Consider the following 16,880-nt stretch of genomic DNA (forward strand, 5'->3'; position numbering starts at 1 on the left):
ATATTTTGTCACAGCCACAGAAAAAGAACCCAAGAGTCTCATGCTATGGATTTGGCTTTTGTTGTTGTCTTTTTTCCAGGGAGGGATGATGGTGTCTCACTATGCTTTTGAGGCTGCCTTTAAATTTACTATGCAGCCCAGCTGGCCCGGAGCTAATGGAAATCTTCATATTCCTGCTTCAGCCTCTGGAGTATGGGAGGGACATTAGAGTGTGTGTGTATGCTACAAGCATGCACCACCATGCCCAGCTTGGTGTTGTTATCATGCCTTGGACATGGGTCTGACTGGTCTCTTTTTCCTGCTGGTTTCTACAAGTCATGTTCTATGAGGTTGTCTTCCTCACCATTCTAGAAGCTGTGGTCTTTGAGGCCCTAGGTTCTTTCTCTGCATTTCCTATATCAAGGATGTAGAGCCTGCCTGCACATATCTACTACCCCCAAGGAGTGCTTGATTAAAATGCTTTCTGGTCTGGATCCTACCCTGTGATTTGAGGACAGTTCCCAGGAGAGTGCTGAGTACGATGCACCGTGAGGTTGCCTAGGGTGGCCGGGATAGTTTCCTGTGATGGACAGGCTGTGTCCAGGAAGTGACAGGTAAGTTGAATTACATTGATGAGTACATGCACATCATGGTGCCAGGGGATTCAGGGTAAGGATGTCTTCTGAACACATCTCAGTGCAAGCCTCTTGTGGTCCCCTCAGCAGTGTATCATCTTGGACTACGAAAGTGGTCTAAGGGCTCATCTGGGTATCAGCTTGTAGCTGTTGCTTTTGTCCTCTGTATCTAGATTTGTGCCATGCACCACTGCTCATTAATAAATGAGAACATCCAGGTCAGTGGGTTTTCATTGTTATTTGCTTTTATTTTTTGTTTTGTTGTCTTTTTACATTGTGTGTTTGTGTGTGTGTGTGTGTGTGTGTGTGTGTGTGACATGGAGGTCAGCAGACAACTTGTGGGATATTCAGTTTGATGATCTCTACACTTGGCAGCAAATGTTGCAAACATGGCTATCCCACGGGCCATCTTTTGGGTTCAAACAATTAAGTTTAAGACAGTGTCTCACACTGACTTACTAAGTAGTCCAAACTCACAGCAACCCTCCTGCCTCAGCTTTCCATGTCCTAGAATTACAACCTTGAGTCACCATCTCCAGCTCTGAGGCTATAGCTTTTGAGGCAATAACAAGTATGGTATTGGCATGTAAACTGTAATAGTATCAATTTGTTATCAAGTAAACACAAACAGAGCTTTTAAGTAGAAGCAGCAGGGATGGGACACAGGGAGGGTAGAGCCATAGCTTCTCTCCTGTCAGATCTTGGCATCATTGCAATGTTTGTGCCAACAAGGGAATGATATGAGGAATGCTAAATTACCATCTCTCTTTTTGCTAACTGAAGAAACTCCAGGGGTTGAGATTTTCTCCATAATTATATCTGGGCTGTTGTCAGGGATAGTGGTCCCTGCTCTGGTCACCGGACTCTTGGGAGCCCTATGCATGCTGCAGGGACTGCAGCCTGTGGTCACCCCTGTCCGTATCAGTGAGGCTGCACATCAAGAGGTAGAGGCTGTGTGGGTGACAGCTTTATTCCCTCTCACCCCCTGGACTCCCCAAAGCTGCTGTGAAGCAGAAGTACAATTCTATCTGCTTCATTATCATGGAGTGAGGCTGCATTTCTGTAGGACTGAGCGAGTTCTAAGAATTCAACCCACTGGCAATTCTTACTAGCAACAGTAAACTTATATCCAGAGTCAGATGGTGTCAGAGTACTCCAGTGTCCTTTCTTCAGTCTGGGGACAAGTGACTAGACTCTGGACTGGAGCCAAATGTTCTCCAAATGGTCCCTGAAAAGGTCTCCTACCAGCAGCTGTGGTCTGTGCATTCCTTTAGTCCACACACATTTGCTGAGTGTCAGCTATGTGTGTGGCCCAGATCCAACCTGTGACCTCAAGAATCCCTATGTGAAGTGCCCAGGTGGCCGCAAACACAGCATTACATCACGGAACCTCCTCTGTGTGTGCTGCCTCTCTGTCTGCCTACGATACAACTGGCCAGTTATGGGGAGCATGTTGAGTGTCGGACTATGGAATTTGGAATTAGTTAAGTGTGTGTATGTTTTACAGATAAGAAAACTGAAGTCCAGAGAAGAGGCCTATTCAAGTTCAGATAGTACTTTAGAGGCTGCTCAAAGCTAAAACTGGTCCCTAGACCAGTTGCTTCCATATGAGAAGAGGAAAACTGGTCTACATTTACTGAAGGACCCTGCAATTGTTTTCTTTGGGGGAAATGCTGCATTTCAAGATTACATAAAGAAAGTACCCTTTGAACAAGTATAGAACATGGCTCACAATTCTGGTTCTGTCAAATCACCTGGAGAGTCTTTCAGAAACACTCCTGGAACCCCTCATCAGACCAATTAAGTATTTGTGTGCGCAGAGCTTGGTCCCCTATTTTTAAAAATGTAACAGCTTAATGTCCAGCCAGACTCTGTGGTCTGGTATAGTCAGTCCACCATGCCATCAGTGGTCTAGAGAGCAATGCTTACACATAGTGATGAGTATGTGAATCTGGGAATTTTATTAGAATGTAGTCTTAATTGAGCAGGTCCAGAGGGGCAGAACAGCTGCTGTTTGTAGACTATACTTGTGATAGCTGTTCCTGAGGGCACACTAGGGATTCTGGTGAACCCTTTCGTCCCTGGTTACTCCATTCAGTTTCCACCTCTCCACCATCTGAGCCCTTTTTTTTTTTTTCAGTTGTCCTGGCTCCTAGCAGCGACCTTCCTTTCTTGGACTGGCAGGGTATTCTCTTCCAGGCTCCCGTCCTCCCTGCCGGCAACCCTAAATTTGTGCTGGACCGCACAGTTTTCCTGTCTTGGCTGTTCTCACTGTATGAAAAGCTCAGCCTGTATCTAAGGACTCTTTGCTCCAGACACCTGTGCTAACTGCTTAGGAGCAGGATACCTTTGGGTTCATTTTAGCCTGGGCTACACCCAGCTAGGTGCCTTTCGCCTGCTCCATAAATACTCAGTGGACTTTAACAAACAAAACTCCAAACCCTCGAGAGCAAGGCTGTAGTGGCTGTCTTCTGATACAAACCAACATTCCTTGGAGATTATGCATCAGGCTTTATGCTATCCACTCAGAACAAAAAAAAAAAAAAAACAACAAAAAAAGAGTCGATCAAATTTAACCAAGTAAGTGGTTATTTCCTGTCTGGACTTGGGGTTTAAAAGCTGGCTCAATACAGTGCAGTCCACCAGGCAGGAGTAAGAGCTTATGGGGGTTAGGGGTACGGTTGGAGGTCTGCCTGCAGATCTGGGCTCCTTGCAGCAAGGAGCGAAAGGTTGGACATTCGGGTCAAGGTGGGGTCTCCGGGTGGGGAGATCTTGTAGCAAACAAGGGGAGGCAGGCAGGAGTTGCCAGAGTTGAACTAAGTTGGTGCAGCCGTTCAGGTTTCTCTGGGAGCCCACGTGGGGAAGGGGGCGGGGAGCCGGAGGGAGGGCAGGTCCAGAGCCGAGGGGCGGGGGCGGGGGGGGAGACTGAAGGAAATGAGACAACCTTTTCCTCCCACAGACTCAGTCTCCTTTAGAGTGTGCAGGGCTCGGGAAGTCTCGAGGCCAGGTTCACGCTTTCCCTGCTCAGCCCTGACCAGGAGGGTCTCCCCAAATTGTTCTCGGGTGCACGGGTGCTCCAGCCACAGGGCACAGCCCCACTTTGCCGCACCCCTCCCTGGGTGATCTGATCTACTCCAGGCCCCGCTCGGGCTCCGGAAGTGTGCGCCTGTGATCCCAGAGAAGGTAAGCTACTCCCCTGGTGCACAGGGCTCAAGGACACCCCAATTCTGCTGAGCGGGAACTCTTCAGGGCTCTTAGCATCGGAAACCTCCGCTTTGTTCCGGAACTCCTGTCCAGGTGTTAGTGCGGGTCTTACTTTCTCCTCCTGTTTCCTCTTTTTCCAGTCCAGCCTCTTGCTCCGCTTTAGCTGTCTCCCACCACTCTCATCCCCCTGCCTCCGCAGCTGGGCTTTGAAGAGTCAGTGAGTTGCAAATCTGGGCGCTTCTCTAGCTGCTCTAACTCCAGGAGCTTGGCTGAGCGGGCTAGCCCGCGGCGGTGGCGGGCTTTGACTTTGGGTTTGCTGGGGGTCACCCACCTGAAGTCGGCCTGGTGTACATTGAAATATTTACCCGGTTCCTCTCGGAGCCACTGAACTATTGACACTTATTTGGCGACCCCCAGATCCCTGAGATTAGATTTGACTTGGCGTGCAAAGGCTGTTGGCGCCCCCTAAAGCCTTAAAAGGGACTCTCTACTGTTGGAGAGGGGCTCACTCATGTCCTCAGACTTATCTGAGGGTGAAAGTCCCTGAAGGCTCGGGTAAGAGAAGAGCTCATTGCTGGTCATGAAGACCACGAGGGGAGAGATAGGTTTAAGAGAGAGCTCATTTGGTAGTTTCGATTTTGAGCCTTAGTTAAGCTCGTTTTTCCAACATCAAGTCTATGGACCTTCTAGAAGTCTCTTGTGTACAAACCGGCAAAATGAAACCAGGGAATAAGCAGACTTGAGCCACTTAAGTTTGTAAAAAGGGTCCAGCCTAGATGTAGACCTCATCTGGTCTGTGCCACACACCCCAAGTCCAGCCCTACAGATGGCTCCTCTGTCCAGTCTGAGCAAGAATCTGCCACTTCCTGCCTGCACACACCCGGGGAGACCAAACCTTTGCCTTTTATAGCAAATACATAGCGATTCCATTCAGATCCAAAGTATTTATTTAGTTCCCCGCTGCCGTCCCGGCTCAGTAAAGGCCGTTGTACTCCTCAGCCTTAGCTTTAGCCCCTCCTTCTCCTCCAGGCAGCCAAATTTGTATTCTGCTGCAGCAGGCTGGCTTGAGGTCAAGTCCTGTGTGGAGGAGGCCAGGTGATAGGGTCAGACTATTGGCCTTGGTGATGCCTTCCTGTAATTGTGTCTTTCTCTTCTGAAAAGTAGACAATGGGCCAGGTGTGGTGTAGCACACCTGGGATCCTAGCCCTTGGGCGTGGCAGGAGGATTGGGAGTTCAAGGTCATCCGTGGCCACAAAATGAGTTTGAGTCCAACCTGGGTTCCACAGGACCCTGTCCCCAAATACCAAAATCAAAAACCAAGTCAAGAAAATAGTAAAGGTGGTAGAGTTTATTTTTATTTTGTATTTATGTGCATGTGTGTGAATGCCACATGTTTTAATTGTGTCCCTTAAGAGAAGTCTGGTAGTATCTGGAGGCATTTTTGGCCATCACCGTGTAAGTGGGGGAGGATTTGTTCACTTGGATTGCTCAGGAGAACCTCTCTTCCCACAAAGCAGTTATCTGGCCCACAATAGTTGGGTGGAGTCAGCCTGGCTTACTGTATCAGTTCACAGAGAGCCAGTATTTCACATCTCCTGCTCTCATCAGCTCTGTTTTAGCAGATCATCCCAGCCCCTGTTCTATCTCTTCCCCACTGCAATCCCAGGGTCAGAATTCCATTGCTGAATTCCCACCAGGCTGCGCTACCACCCTGCCCTCCACCTCTGTTCTCTTCTCCATTGCTAACAGAAAGGGCCTGGATTGGTAGGTGCTTGTCAGGCATTAACAGCAACCCCAGAGCCAGTGTTTACGGGTTGAAATCTAACCTGCGACCTTATACACCAGCCCCAGACTTCCCTGCCCAGCCTCATCCTCCAGCCCTTCCGCCATGGTCTCCACGCACCCCAGCTCACTGCCGCTTGGCTGTTCTGACCTCTGGGAATCCTTCCTCCCCATGGCTTGGCAAACACCCCATCATTCTTTGGTCTCTTCTGGATGAAGCTTTCCCCCTGCTTATGACAGCTTCATTGTTCCCTGCTGCCCTATCCAGTCCGCCTTTCTCTCTTGCTGCAGAATTTACAGCAAGGGACCCCTTGCTCACCTGTCCGCTGATATCCACATTCTGAAAGCCTGCTCACAGTGCCCGCTGAGCTCACCAGCTTGTGGACGTTGCTCTCTGTGTTCAAATCTCAGCTTTACCTCTTGTAAACTTTGTTGCCTTGAGCAAGTGGGCTCGAACTCTCTCAGAGTCTTACAGGAAGGGCAGTATGCCTTCTCTGCAGACTAGTGTGCTAACCAATAGGATAACTGAAGGCTATTCATCTGAAGGCTGAGTGCCTGCTCAGTGCTATGCTCGCTTCCTGAGTTTTGACTTGCCTGACCCTTATTTCATCTCTATAAAGTTCACATGGGGGCACAGAGAGGCTACAAAGTTTGCCTAATGCCACACAGCTCATTAGTGGTGGGGCCTACATCCATATAAACATTTGAATTTCAGAACACTCATTCTTCTCACTATGTAGGTAAGGGGTTTAGTTCGTATCAGACTCAGTATATGCTCAGTAAATGTGAGCTGAGGTTCGTTGACTTATTAGCGGGAACCTGAACCCATAGTTTTTCTTTTTACCCTGTACCACACTTAAGATCCATGACTGTACTGTTCAGATGGTACTGTTCTGACTGTGCTGTTCAGATGGTACTGTTCTGACTGTCCTGTTCAGATGGTACTGCTCTGACTGTGCTGTTCAGATGGTACTGTTCTGACTGTCCTGTTCAGATGGTACTGCTCTGACTGTCCTGTTCAGATGGTACTGCTCAGACTGTGCTGTTCAGATGGTACTGTTCTGACTGTGCTGTTCAGATGGTACTGTTCTGACTGTGCTGTTCCGATGGTACTGTTCTGACTGTGCTGTTCAGATGGTACTGCTCTGACTGTGCTGTTCAGATGGTACTGTTCTGACTGTGCTGTTCAGATGGTACTGTTCTGAGTGTCTTTTTCAGATGGTACTGTTCTGACTGTGCTGTTCCGATGGTACTGTTCTGACTGTGCTGTTCAGATGGTACTGTTCTGACTGTGCTGTTCAGATGGTACTGTTCTGACTGTGCTGTTCAGATGGTACTGTTCTGACTGTGCTGTTCAGATGGTACTGTTCTGACTGTGCTGTTCAGATGGTACTGTTCTGAGTGTCTTTTTCAGATGGTACTGCTCTGACTGTGCTGTCAGCAGTCCTGGTTTTCCTCCTCCTTTTTGCTTTGTTGCAGCTACGGAAGAGTTGGGCCTTGGCTCCTAGCCATGCCAACCCCGCTATAGAACTTACATGTGCTTAGTCAAGTCTGGGGCAGCACTCACTCTTGGAGGGGGCTGGGATGGCATAGAAGAATGCAATTAGCACTCCTGTTTGGAGGAGAGAGGTTCAGACATGAAGTAAGGGATTCTGGGTGAGGGAGGTGGATAAATGCTGACTCTCCCTATTATGTCTTCTCGTTTATCTATTAAAGGTAAAATGCAGTAAGGGATTTTTAATGCTCATTAAAATGGAATACTGGAGAGCCAGGTTTGAAGCCCACTGCTGACACTGGATGCTAGGTGACAGCTGGTCACTTTACCAGCTCAGAATCCTGTTTCCTTCAATCAGCCTTGGCTCTGCAAGCTGAATCTGCTGCTTGCTGGTTCTGGAACCTTGCTCCGTTGAGCCGAGTTTGACTCCGTTGCCCAAGTCCCTGCACATTTGTGTCTTCTGTCTTCGAACTCAGCTGCTCCACACATAGTCTGCTCTTTTCAGAAGGCTGTTCCCTCAGCTTTAGTGAGATGAGATCACTTTGTGTGGTGCGGGGACCAGTTTTGTAAGGGGTCCGGGAAACACTGTGGTGGGCATTTTTCTGTTCACTAGTCTATATGAGAACTTTCAGTTTCCTATCCCAGACCCTTTCACTTGGCATGCCCCCTTCCTAGATCACCAGCTGCTGATGCCAGAAGCAGGTTTCCCTGGCTGTTAAAGAGGAAGAAAAGCCAGACCCCAGGCCTGGGCATCTCTTCTATTTGACATTTGGACAGTCTGACTCAGAAAAAATCTTGCTCAGAATGGTGGCTGGGGAGTCAGTTGGTACCAGGACCTTTGATGTCACACCCGATGGCTCTCTCCATGTATCATTCTTCCTGGTCTCTGTGACATGTACCCTCCTGTTAAACTGGGTGTGAATCTCATTTGGCTTATGAAAAGATGTTTTGGTCCAATGTTAGGATCACTGCCTGAATCTTCAGGTGTTACCTTGAACTTGGAATTCTGGCTCAGTGCTGGGTGCTGGAGACACACAGACATGACCCTTCTCAACCAGATCATAGACCCCGATGTGATAGACAGGTGGTCAGCAGAGTCCGTTCAGTAAGAATAAGAAAAAATGGGTATTCAGTGGTATCAGTCCATCCTACAAGAAAAGTCAAGAAGCTTGCTGGGCTTCTGGGCTGGGCAGGGCCATCCAGAAGCAGGAGTATCAGGAAACACAGGCACACAGAAGGCGATCAAGAAAGGGCTTTGTAGATCTTCAGAGGTTTGGTGGGGACTGGAGGCCCAGAGATGGGCATGGGGAGGTGTGGCTTGTCACCAGTCCAACTGTCTGTCCTTGTATTGCTAGAGACAATGGAGTGGGCGTTCCCAGTTCAGGTGCGCAGACTGCTTTGAACGGTGAGATAGAAGGCAGACTTCTATCTTTGCTGGCCTTGTTTCCTTCTGGGGCCAGGGGATCAGAGCCTCCGGGGTGGAGGAGGGACACTGTCTCCAGTAAGCAAAGAAACCACAGTCAAAAGAAAGCTGAGCTCAGTAGCTGTGTGTGGCTGTTTTGTTTTCTTTTCAAAGCCCTGGCTGGTAAACTGTGTGGATGGTCCCTCCAGAGCCCTGGCTTTGGAACAGTTTCCTGTATAGCATCTAGAAAGCTGTATGGATGGCTAAGTAATGGGTAAGTTTCTCAGACTTAGGGAGAGAGGGGCAGAGGTAGAGAGGGAGACAGATTTGTGGAGAACAGAGATGGTGAAACTAGAAGAGATGGAGTTTGATATTTGGGCCTATTCTATTCCAGCAGGTCAGTGGCTATCAGGGTTGACACACTTTCCTGAGCCCAAAGCCTTTTGTGTGCACTTGCTGCCTAAATCTCCCTTAGGTGATGGGCTCATCTGCTTGCTGATTGCATAACTGATGGAGGTACCTCTGTGCTCTAAACTTAACTCTCCACCATTCAGCACCCGCTGGGCAAATGCAGGTACTTTTGGAGAGACAAATGAACAAAAGCCCTAGTTAGCACAGGAGGCAAACATGTCCCAGCTCCAGGATGTCCATAAACTGAATGGAGAGATAGGAAGACAGCCACACAACACGGGTAATCGAGGACTAGAGTACAATGATAATGTAATAGTCCAAAAATTGAATTTCCCCTGGAATCTCAAGATGGGAGAAGGAAAAGGCTGGGATCCTGATGCCAGCCAGAGCAGGAACGTGTCTCTCAAAGAGACTTTATATAGTTCTGACCACTTGTCAGACCACCTCCCCAAAGACAGTGAGGATGGAGGATGAGGGACCACATCCTGACCAGTATTTGGCAATTCTGCTTAGACCCGGACTGCTCTGGCTTCCTTCCTAATGTCTGATTAGCTTTCATCTCTTTTTTACTGTTTTGTTTTATTGTGCTTAACTGGCTTAGCGAAGATGGACAGCTGAGTCTGGCTCTTTAGAACCACCAAGGCCCAGGCTCCGACCCTAACAACTCAGGTAACAGGGATGGAGGAAATTATTCCATCCAGAGCTCAGGGGATGGAATCGAACCTACTCTGGAGAAAAAGGACTCCAGGAGGGGACTCCTTGTTATTACAGGAGTCCCTGGGGTAGGTGTTAGACCCTGGGTATGGAGAATTTTAGATATATTTGTCTCATCGAGTCTCCTCTCTGAGGGGTGTGTGCAAATGCATGCATGTGTGTGTGTGTGTGTGTGTGTGTGTTTGTGTGTGTGTGTGTAGAAGGGGAGGAAGGGAAAGAGGGAGAGAAAGAGTTTTGTGGGGACACCCATTTATAACTAAAAGGCAAACCCAGTATCAGATGCCAGCCATAGACTCAGGCATCCAGTCCAGCTCCAGACTATCTCAGGACAGCAGGGTCTGATTGTTAACCCAACCCAACAACAAGGAAAAAAATGACTGAGGACTTAGCTCAGTTGCTAGAGTGCTTGCCTACTTTGCACTAAGCCGCGGGTTCAGTTCCCAAGACTGCATAAACTGGGTTTGGTGGAACATGCCTGCCTGTCATCCCAACTCGTGGGGTGTGGCGGTAGGAGGAGGATCTGAAATTCAGGGTCGTTATCAGCTATGTAATAAGTTCATAAGTTCAAGGCCAGAAAGGAAGCAAGAAAGAGAGCAAGCCAGTGGGAACAGCCATTTCCTCCTGCTTTCTTTCCTGTCAGACTTGCCTTCTCTGCTTCAGAGAGGACTCTGACTTTTTTGCTTCTCTTGCCCCAGATTTGATCCCAGAGGCAGCTCGCACTTTGTCCTCCACTGTGAGAGGAGGCGGAAGTGCTGCTGGGCCGAGGGGCCTCCATAAACCTGTGAGGAAAACAAGGCTTCTCCCAGAACACCTGAAACGAGTGAAACCTCTCCCCTAGCCCTGCATCTTCCTGTCACTCAGAAGTGCAGTAGCCTGAGGGAGCATACTTCAGGGGATCTCCTTCCTGTTCAGAGAGGGCTAGTCACAAGGGCAGGCTAAGGCTGTCTCCCCAGGCACCTATGCAAACACAGCCTGCGGTCCTCTTGCTTGCTCTTCTTGTTAGACAAGACAGGTCACAGCAGCCCTCAAGGAAGGGACAGGTGGCACCTTCAGGAGGAGAGGACAGGCAGGCGCATTACTTTTTCAAGGTTCTCTGTCTAGTGTGCCTCTCGGCTGAGCAACCTCTAACAGCCGATCCCTGAAGTGTCCCTGAGGTGCAGTAGTGAATGTATCTGTGTCCCGAGGGGCACCCACCGGAGTGTCCAGGTCCTTATGTCCCACTGCAAAGAACTGGACCAGGGACACATGGTTAGAAATAGAGATAAAACAGTTTATCAACCAAAGAAAAGGCACTCCCAAGAGTGGGCATGGACTAGTGAGCTGAGGGAAAGCCTGTGCTCAAAAACACTGGGCCCTGGGCCGCACGGCCCCTTACAGTACGTTTGTAGAGCGCTGGCTTTCTCTCTTTTGTGTTTCCCACTGTTCCTTGAGTTTGCTGTATGAAACCCAGACGGGGAAGGCCTTCATCTTTCTCTATGAAGGATGACTTTGATATGTTAATCTTGATGTAGCTGTCTCTGGTCTCCCACTGCTTGGCTACTGGAAGGGGCTCTGAACTGCCGCTGTTCTACCTCGAGGACTTCTGTTCATCTCTCAGTGAGTCAGTAACACAGGGCAGGAATGGTCGGCCGAGGCGTTCTCCAGGGTTCCACCCTGAGACTCTCATGCAGATTCTGAAAGTAACACCTTGGACATTGCTCTGGGAATCACACTTGTGAAAGTGGGACGTCCTCTGGGCTCCCACAGATGGCTTGGTAGCCTTGGCGTGTTTGCTCAGCTCAACACATCACCATTTGCTGATGCCTCACATGCCAGCCAAGCCTCATAGATATACGAAGGTACTCTATTTTTCCTGAGAACTCAGAGACCCAGTGTAGAGGCAGATGGAGTCAGAGGTAGGAATGTAGCATCTCACTTTCCATTCTTCATATGAATGTGCGTTCTCACATATCCCAAGGACTCAATAAATGAATGTCTTTCTAGTTTGCTTTCTGTGGCTTTTACTGCATACCCCAGACTGGACATTTTATTATTATTTTTAGAAAGGTTTTTTTAGTATATAGCTCTGAAAGCGTAGCTTAGTGCCTAGTGAAGGCCTCCCTGCAGGACCTTGATGTAGATGGCATCGTATGGCCAGACAGAGCAAACAATTTAGCTCAGGTCTTGCCCCTTGTTCTTCTAAAGTAACTCTTGCAGGCATAGGACCTAATCCACGACCTTATCTTATCCCAATTGACTCCAAAAGGCCACCTGCAAATGTCGTTGACGTGATGGAGATTAAGTTTCTAATAAGTGAATTCTAGGAAACCCATCCAAGCCATTTCAGATGTGATGTTCTAAGATGTAGAGATGACAAAGTGCTCTGAGCTTTGAGAGGAGGAATACTTCAGCTGAGTCTGGACAGCAAGTAGGAGGGTCCAAAGGGAGAGGGGAGGGGAGAATGAGAACTGATATGTAGGTAGAGGGGTTGGAGACATTGCTGTGGCTGGAGAGAAGGGAGGTGAGAATACAAAAGAGCAAAGCCCCCATCAGGAAAGGGCTTGATGAAGTGTCTGAACTTGACTTTGAAGGCACTGGGGAACTCCTGCAGGGTTTCGCATGGAAGACCAAGTCCGGGCATCGTAATGATAGAACTTCCTGGCTGTGGAGAAGACACTAGAAAAGAACCAGGCTGGTGTCAGAGGAGCAGCCATGATGCCACTAGTGTGGGGTGTGTAAAGGGCCTGGAATCTGGGGTCAGATGGACCTCTGTTTGCTTCTCTGCCCCCAGCACCCCTGTGTTACTTGGGCTAGACAAAAAATGAGAGACTGTCTTCTCTGAACTCCGGTTCCTCATTTACAGGCAGTACGGCCGGTGTTGGAATCTGTATAACATGAAATGCTTCCAATCGTGTTTTAGCCATAAAGGGCGTATGATTAATCTTTTTAATACTGCCACTATCATCCATGCAAGAACTAATAAGTTTCTAAGACACTGGTAGCAGGGTGGAGAATGGGGCACAGACTCAGGAAACACTTGGCTCTGAAGTCAGCGTGAACTGATGGCTGATTGGATGAAGGAGTACAGAAGGGCAGGAGCCCATGATTGCTGGGGCATTTTGGCCTGGGCAACCTGGGGAAGGATAGTAGAGCTATTCATTGGCAGAGGGGGGGTGGAAGGGTGGAGGCAGAGGAGGGGGAGGGCGCAACATGGCAGGAGAGGGCAGTGAGCTCAGTTTCAGACTGGCCAACTTGGAAGCTTCAAGGACAGGTAGGGAGAGGCATCTGGGCAGATGGCTTTATGAGTTTGGCATTCGAGAGAGGCTTTAACGAAGACTCATGAGCCAGGTCTTAGCAAGAGGCAGTGAAGTCATGCTTTGTATCATTTGATCAGGGAAAGTTATGGGGTTTGGCAAGAGGGCCATAAGTAGTGCTTTCTTTTTCAGTGTTTATCTATTGTTTGAGACAGGATTTCATGTAGTCCAGTCCAGCCTCAAACTTTCTATATAACTGAGGGTGACTTTGAATTTAGGACCCTCTTGCCTCTGCGATTACAGGCGTATATCCTGGTTTATGCGGTTCGTGCTTGGTAAGCACTTTACCTACAGAGCCGAACCACTAGGTCCAGATAGTGCTTTTTAAGTGCACTGTGCATTATAAACCCTTGTATACGCAGATTTTTCTCTGCCCAGCCCTGTTCCGCAGCCACTTTCAAATAGTCATTCAGAGACTTATATTAATTAAAAATGTTCGACCAATAACTCAGGCTTATTACTAGCTGACTCTTACCTTTAAATTAACCCACGTTTCTATGTTTGGTACACGGCTTGTGGCTTTTTACCTGTCTTCTGGCACACCTTGCTCCCTGGGTGGCTGGCCCGGCATCTCCCCCGACTCCGCCTTTCTTCATCCCAGCATTATCAGTTTGGCTCTCCCACCTAACTCCATCCTGTCTGTCGATTGGCCAGTAAGCTTGTTTATGAAATGAATCAGAGCATAATTTACACAGTGTACAGGAATATTCCACAGCACCCTTGTGTCAATCCTAATTATGAGCAAAGAAATACCATCAGGAAGGGGACTGCTGAAGAGCCTGACTTCAGAGTACAACGGGCATCAAGGAGGACGCCTATCAATGTACCTGTTTCATAGCTGAGTAAGCTGAGGCACAGAGGTGATGAGTGACTTGTCCACATGACTCTCAGTGACAGACCCAGGATTTTCACCCAGCTTGTCGGGATCCATGCCTGTGTCAGACTTCTGTGAGAGCAGGGCTTGCTAGGATGCCACACAGAGCTCCGGGATAGGGAAATAGAAGACTCTGTGAAGGCAGGATTGGAAGGGGACTTGCAGAGAGCAAGAGGGCATAGGAGACTGGACTGAGATTCAGAAGCCTTTCCGGAAAGGAGGGACCAACAGCCCAGGATCAGGTCAGGTCCACATAGGTTGAAGTGCCCATTGACTAGGGATTAGAAGGCCATTGAGTGATGAGCTGGTGAGGGGGTCAGCGAGGAGTCTGGGTTAATGAGCACGTGGAAAGTGAGGAAATGCAGCTGAGCTGCACAGACAGTTATTGACGGAGCTCTCGTGGAGGTCAGAGAAGAGAGAAGACAGGTAGAGTACACAGAGAGGGATGAGTTCCAGGAAGCATGGAAGAGAAGCCCCAGCACATCGGGGAGGATGCTATAATTGGGGTGGGTGTGGGAAAGCCCTCATGGAGAGCTCAGCTCTTGATCACCATAGGAGGATTCACACTGGAGAGAAGTTTTTGAATGTAATGGGTGTGAGCAAAAATTCTCTGAGCTTCTGATGAATTAAACATCAGAGGAGCCCCACGAGAGAACCATACACCATCTCCTGGAGTGAGCATCTCTTTGTTCCGCTTTCCTATCACAAAGACCTTTGATATTTTGTTCCACGTTCTGGGCAACAGCCACGTGTACAGTGAGGTAAGGAAGTCCTGATGCACAAGACCTGAGTTTGATATCCAGAATGTGTGTGAAAAGCATGCCACGGTGGTGCATGCTTGGAATCCCAGCAATGGGGAGGTGGAGACAGGGGCATGGATCTCTCTGGGACTCGCCAGCCAGGTGGCCTAGCATACTTGGTGAATTCCAGACCATTGAAAATACTCAGTCTCAAAAGAAAAAAAAGCGGGGCTACAAAAGGTGGGAGGCACCAAGGTACCGACCTCAGGCCTCCACACACACATGACATATCTGCACGCACAAAACACAAAAACACCCGGGTGGGTGTTTCAAACACTCCCCTATTCATAGGTGGAACACAGAAACTTTCTTCAGAATACCCCGTGATGAGTCACTGCTTGTAGAATTCAGACAGGTGAAGTTCAGGGACAGCATCCCACCCCCACCCCTGCCAGCTGCTTGGGTGGGTTTGCCCTCAGAAGAGTCTTCAAGGTACCGTGACATGCTGCCTTACCTGCTGTGGGAACAGGCACCTGCTCTGTAGATATCAGGGAAGTGAGAGTGACAGCTGACATGGGCCTTGAGGAGAAAGGAGGGGGATCTCCATGGACCCTAGCCCTGGGGAAATTGTAGGGAAGAGTCACCTGCTCCTGCTTGGACCCAAGAATCCTGGTTCTTGGAGCAGAGGGAGAGGGAGGAGCACGTGGATTGAAAGATGTGTGGCTTTCAGTGCATTTGCTCCGAATGACCCTGGGTCATTTGGCTTCTGTCAGTTAAGTTTGTCATATGAGAAAATCTAGTTCCCTTGCTATGCTTTGCTGCTGGGCACAGAAATGCAGACTCAAGAGACCTCCGGAGGGGACTTCCTCATCTCAGGGCAAAGATAGTTTCTGGGCTTTGGGAGCCTAGAATTCTTTTCCTCGGACAGGGACCATGAAGGGTTAAAGTCATAACTCAAACAAGAAATACTGCCTTGCCTCAGCTCCTGAAGCTAACATCCCAGAGGCACAAGGCTAGAATTAAGATCTGGTTTCCAACCTTGTAAATAGTCTGTGGTTGAAATGGCATCTTTGCTCTTGGAAGTACCTCAGTGAATGTACACACCTTCACAAAGGGTCTGTGACTGGCTTTCCCAGAGACCTGCTCCCCTGAATCAAAAAGTCCATGGGAAAGGGCCTTGGGTGAGTGCATGAGCGTGTGTGTGTGTGTGTGTGTGTGTGTGTGTGTGCAGGTATGGAAATGTGTGTTCGTGTTTATCTGTAACTGTGTGTGTATGTGTCTCTGTGTCTCTGTCTATATGTCTTTCTGTGTTATCTTTGTGCATGTATGTATGTCTGACTGTATGTGTATGGGCATATGTATGTGTGTCTGTGTCTGTATATGTCTGTGACTGTATGTGTATGGGTGTATGTGTATGTGTCTGTGTGTGTCTTTGTACCTTCACACCTACAGCAAACATTCCACTGAATTATTAGCTTCATTTTCTTCCTCGGGCTGTCAGAAAAGGTTTCGTGGGTCTGTGGAGAAACACTCCAGGGACCAAGGATGGATGGGGATGTGGACATAGTGCACAGGGCCTTAGGCTGGGTGTTGGTGGTATGCACAAACAAGCCACTGTAGCAGAAGAGGGAGGAGCCACAGGTGCCTTGCCCCACCCTTCTTTGGTAGACCAGGGGAAGCAGGTATTCTTCCCCGGGAGGGTGTGCCTATGGCTCTGCACAGAGGTGGATTCCGTGAAGCCATAAACCTTCCATGTGGCTTTTGTCCAATCCTACGGGTCTGAATGTTCTGTCAAGGGGAAAGGTTGGGTGTGTGAAATGAGTACAGAGAACTGTGTGTTACATGATAATTAACAGTTCATCTTCTGAACTTCATTATTGAGAACAGTGGAGTGTCATGGTATACATGGAAGCTGAGAATTGAGGTCCCACTTGACAGCTACAGCTTCAGACAGGTACTTTAGACAGGATGCCTTGTAGACTCAGCCTGTACTGATTGAAAATCAGTTTTCATCCAGGCGTGGTGGCCCACACCTTTATTCCAGCACCCGGGAGCCAAAGGCGGTAGACATCTGTAAGTTTGAGGCCAGCTGGTCTATATAGGGAGTTTCAGGCCAGCCTGGTCTACAGAGTGAGTTCTAGGACAACCAAAGCCACACAGAGAAAACCAAAGCAAACCAAACAAAACTCAAGCAGCTAAACAAACAAAAGCTGTCAAAACCTGGAAGAGGAATTATTTTAGTTAGGGTTACTATTGCTTTGATGAAACACCATGAGGGAGGAAGGGGTTTATTTGGTTTACACTTCCTCATCCCTGTTCATCACTGAAGGAAATCAGGACAGGAACTCAAA

At 48.7% G+C, this 16,880-nt stretch overlaps 1 protein-coding gene across 2 annotated transcripts in view; it reads left to right on the forward strand.

The window, feature by feature from the left end:
* The first annotated feature begins 3,539 nt into the window (after nucleotides 1–3,539).
* Nucleotides 3,540–16,880, forward strand: part of Eva1a (eva-1 homolog A, regulator of programmed cell death) — a 54,655-nt gene continuing 41,314 nt past the window's right edge. For both annotated transcript variants that reach the window (XM_013119251.3, XM_013119253.3), the window contains exon 1: nucleotides 3,540–3,797. The gene's annotated coding sequence lies outside the window, so the exon portion shown is untranslated. The remainder of the gene's footprint in view (nucleotides 3,798–16,880) is intronic.

This window comes from Mesocricetus auratus, unplaced genomic scaffold, assembly GCF_017639785.1.
Source record: "Mesocricetus auratus isolate SY011 unplaced genomic scaffold, BCM_Maur_2.0 Super-Scaffold_100676, whole genome shotgun sequence".
Taxonomy (NCBI): Eukaryota; Metazoa; Chordata; class Mammalia; order Rodentia; family Cricetidae; genus Mesocricetus; species Mesocricetus auratus.